Source organism: Rhinopithecus bieti, unplaced genomic scaffold, assembly GCF_001698545.2.
Source record: "Rhinopithecus bieti isolate Rb0 unplaced genomic scaffold, ASM169854v2 scaffold_3316, whole genome shotgun sequence".
NCBI classification, from domain to species: Eukaryota; Metazoa; Chordata; class Mammalia; order Primates; family Cercopithecidae; genus Rhinopithecus; species Rhinopithecus bieti.
In genome coordinates, this window is record NW_016804424.1 from 856,323 (window position 1) to 860,533 (window position 4,211).

General features: G+C 36.7%; 1 pseudogene; it reads left to right on the top strand.

The window, feature by feature from the left end:
* The first annotated feature begins 824 nt into the window (after positions 1-824).
* Positions 825-1,948, top strand: LOC108527084 (alcohol dehydrogenase class-3 pseudogene; annotated as a pseudogene).
* The last annotated feature ends 2,263 nt before the right edge of the window (positions 1,949-4,211 follow it).

A 4,211-nucleotide genomic window follows, 5' to 3' on the forward strand; every position in this document is an offset into this window, starting at 1 on the left:
AGGAGGAAGAGCAAAGAAAATTATGGAAGTAAAGAATTGATATCAGTAAGAATTAGACAGAGAAATTTTACATTAACTTACCTTATAGGAGATGGAAACAGGACAATAATATTTAGTATATAAAATGTTATCTTATTTAAGCCTAATAATTTATAAAATAACTAATTAGACTATAATCACACTGAGGAGAAGGGCCCTAGTGATGTGCCAGCATAAAGTTCATCACAAAAGAGGTAAAATTAGTGATTACCTAATGCTTGTCAAGTAGCATGGGGATAATAATTTGCAGCTTAAATCCCTGCAAATCTAGTTATCTTTAGACTAAGCTTAAAGTTTCATGGTAAAGAATATTTTCAACAAACGGTGCTTGCACAACTGGATATCTGCATTCAAGAGGATGAAGTTGTACACTTACCTCACACTGTATACAAAAATGAACTCAAAATCAATCAAAGACCTAACTATAAGAGCAAAAACTATAAAAACTCTTAGAAGGAAACAGGTGTTCTTCATGACCTTGGATTAGGCAATGGTTTCTTAAATGTGACACCAATAGCAGAAGTAATATAAGAAAAAGAATAGGTAAATTAGACTTCATCAAAATTCAAATCTTTTGTGTTTGTAAGACACCATAAAGGAGGTAAAAAGGCAACCTACAGAATGGGAGAAAATTTTGCTAGTAAAATATTTGATATTTTTACCTAGAATATATGAAGAATATTTATAACTCAATTATTTAAAAAAGACAGATAATATAATTTTTAAAAGTAGAAAGCATCTGAATAGACATTTCTCCAAAAAATATATACAAATGGATAGAACCCATGGACATGGTGAACCAGGTTATCAAGTGCAAGGCTGCAGTTGCCTGGGAGGCTGGAAAGCCTCTCTCCATAGAGGTGACACTCCCAAAGGCTCATGAAGTTCGAATCAAGATTGTTGCCGCTGTGGTTTGCCACACTGACACCTATATCCTGAGCAGAGCTGATCCTGAGGGTTGTTTTCCAGTGATCTCGGGACATGAAGGTGCTGGAATTGTGCAAAGTGTTGGTGAGGGAGTTACTAAGCTGAAGGCAGGTGACACTGTCATCTCACTTTATATCCCACAGTGTGGAGAATGCAAATTTTGTCTAAATCCTAAAACTAACCTTTTCCAGAAGATAAGAGTCACACAAGGGAAAGGATTAATGCCAGATGGTGCCAGCAGATTTACTTGCAAAGGAAAGACAATTTTACATTACATGGGAATCAGAACATTTTCTGAATACACAGTTGTGGCTGATAATCTCTGTTGCTAAAATAGATCCTTTAGCACCTTTGGATAAAGTTGGTATCCTAGGTTGTGGCATTTCCACTGGTTATGGTCCTGCTGTGAACACTGCCAAGGTGGAGCCTGGCTCTGTTTGTGCTGTCTTTGGCCTGGGAGGAGTTGGATTGGGAGTTACCATGGGCTGCAAAGTGACTGGTGCATCGCAGATCATTGGTGTGGACATCAATAAAGATAAATTTGCAAGGACCAAAGAGCTTGGAGCCACTGAATGTATTAGCCCTCAGGATTTTAGTAAACCAACCCAGGAAGTGCTCGTTGAGATGATGAGCACTGATGGAGGAGTGGACTATTCCTTTGAATGTACTTGTCATGTGAAGATCATTAGAGCAGCACTTGAGGCATGTCACCAGGGCATCAGTGTGGTGGTTGGAGTAGCTGCTTCAGGTGAAGAAATTGCCACCCATCCATTCCAGCTGGCAACAGGTCACACAAGGAAAGGCATTGCCTTTGGAGGACGGAAGAGTATAGAAAGTGTCCCAAAGTTGGGCGTCTGAATATATGTCCAAAAAGATAAAAGCTGATGAATTTATGACTCGCAATCTCTCTTTTGATGAAATTAACAAAGCCTTAGAACTCATGCATTCTGGAAAGAGCATTCAAACTGTTGTCAAGATTTAATTCCAAAGAGAAAAATAATGTTCATTTTGTCATATCTGATGGGAGCCGCCTAACAGGCAGGGAGAAGCTTCTCCAAGCTCGCAGCCTCGCAGACCTTCAGCAGCTACTCCAGAGAATGGTGTGATGTGTGTGATTCATGAATTTCTGTAATCAAGGACAAGGATAATTTAATCATGAACCTGTTTTCTGGACCATCCTCCACATAAATAATTGCTAACTCATTAAGGAATATTTTAACATAATAAAAGTAATTTCTACCAAAAAAAAAAAGGTATACAAATGGCCAATAAGCACACAAAAATGTGTCCAGGGTGGGCATGATGGCTCATGCCTGTGCTCCCAGCACTTTGGGAGGCCTAGGTGGCGGATCACCAGAGGTCAGGAGTTCGAGACCTGCCTGACCAACAAGAATTAACTCCACTTCTACTGAAAATACAAAATTAACCAGGCATGGTGGTGCATGCCTGTAATCCCAGATACTTGGGAGACTGAGTCAGGAGAATCGCTTGAACCTGGGAGGCAGAGATTGCAGTGAGCTGAGATTGTGCCATTGCACTCCAGCCCGGGCAACAAGAAAAAAACTCTGTCTCAAATAAATAAATAAATAAATAAATAAATAAATAAATAAATACAGTTTCAAAAAGTGTCCAATGTCATTAGCCATTAGGGAAATGCAAATCAAAACCACAACGAGATACTATTTCACATTCATGAGATTGACTAAAATTAAAAAGACAGATAATAACAAGTATTGGTTAAGATGTGGAGAAAGTCTATTCCTCATATTTCTGGTAGGAATGCAAAATGGTGCAGCCACTTTTCAAAACTATCTAGAAATTCATCCTAAGGTTAACATTTGAGATAACATAGAGTTAACATTCGACCCAGCAATTCTACCTCTAGGTATATACCTAAGAGGAATGAAAATATATGTCCACATGAAAACTTGGACATAAATGCATATGGTGCCATTATTCATAATAGCAAAAAAGGGATAAATTCCCAGATATCCATCAATTTATGAATGAATAAATACAATGTCACATATCCGCACAATGGAATAGTATCTGGCAATAAAAAGGAGGTATTGATACTTGCTACAACATGGATGAATCTCAAAACTTTGTACTAAGTGAAAGAAGCTATCACAAAAGACCATATCTTATTGCATTTATAAGAAATGTCCAGAAGAGCCAAATCTATAGAAGCAGAAAGTAGATTAGTGCTTGCCTGATACTGGGGAGAAACGGAGAGTAACTGTTAAAGGATATGAAGTTCCTTTTTGGGATGATGACAATCACCCCAAATATTTTAAATTGACTTTGGTGATGTTTATACAACTCTGTAAATACACTAAAAACCATTGAATTGAATACTTTAAATTGTGAACTCTATGGTATGTGAATTATGTCTCAATTGTGCTGTTCCAAAATAAAACAACGTAAATGTGTTTCAGATATTTCAATGACAGTCTGAATAGTTTCTTTTCCATGAGGAAAGAAAAACTAGATGCAAAGTATGAAGAGATTATCAAAAGATACCATCCTAAAAATAGAAATGTCATGACAACTGAATTGCTCTAGGGAAAGTTTGCAATTTTTTCAAAAAGTAACATCATCTAACATGTTAATTTATTCTCCTTATTAAATAGGTTTATGATATAAACAAAGGCATTAAAAATGTTTTATGACATTTATCTGTCTTAGCTAGGGTTTCATAAATTTTTCATTAACTATAAATAGGGATGGCCAAATTGCTCAGAGGATGCAAAAAAGAATCTATCACCACTTGTAGAAAAAGTTCAAATGTAATGGTCTTCTGACTGGATCATAGAAATCATTTTAACATGCAATATGCATCACGTTGGGAAACTTGGTGGAATTTAGAGGTCAAAACAAAACAAACAAATGAAAAAGTTAGAAGAGCATGACAACAAGAACAAAGAAAATGATATAAATTGTAAGAGGCTGTAAGAAACACAGAGGGGATAATTATAAAAGTTGTATAGCACCACCCACTAGACCAAAAAAAGAAAAGAAAAACCAAAAGGAAAAAAAAAAGTCTAGTTGCTACTGGCAAGCTATGAAACAATGAAGAAACATATTTTCCAACATACTCATATGCATGACAGACAATAACACTATCCCATCTGTGATCTGTTATGTCATATGGCAATGTCGTAGTTATTCTGGGTTTGGAGAGGGCTCCCTCAACAGATACACATACAACCTGCCCCACAACACATTCTCCTGAGGTAGAAGAA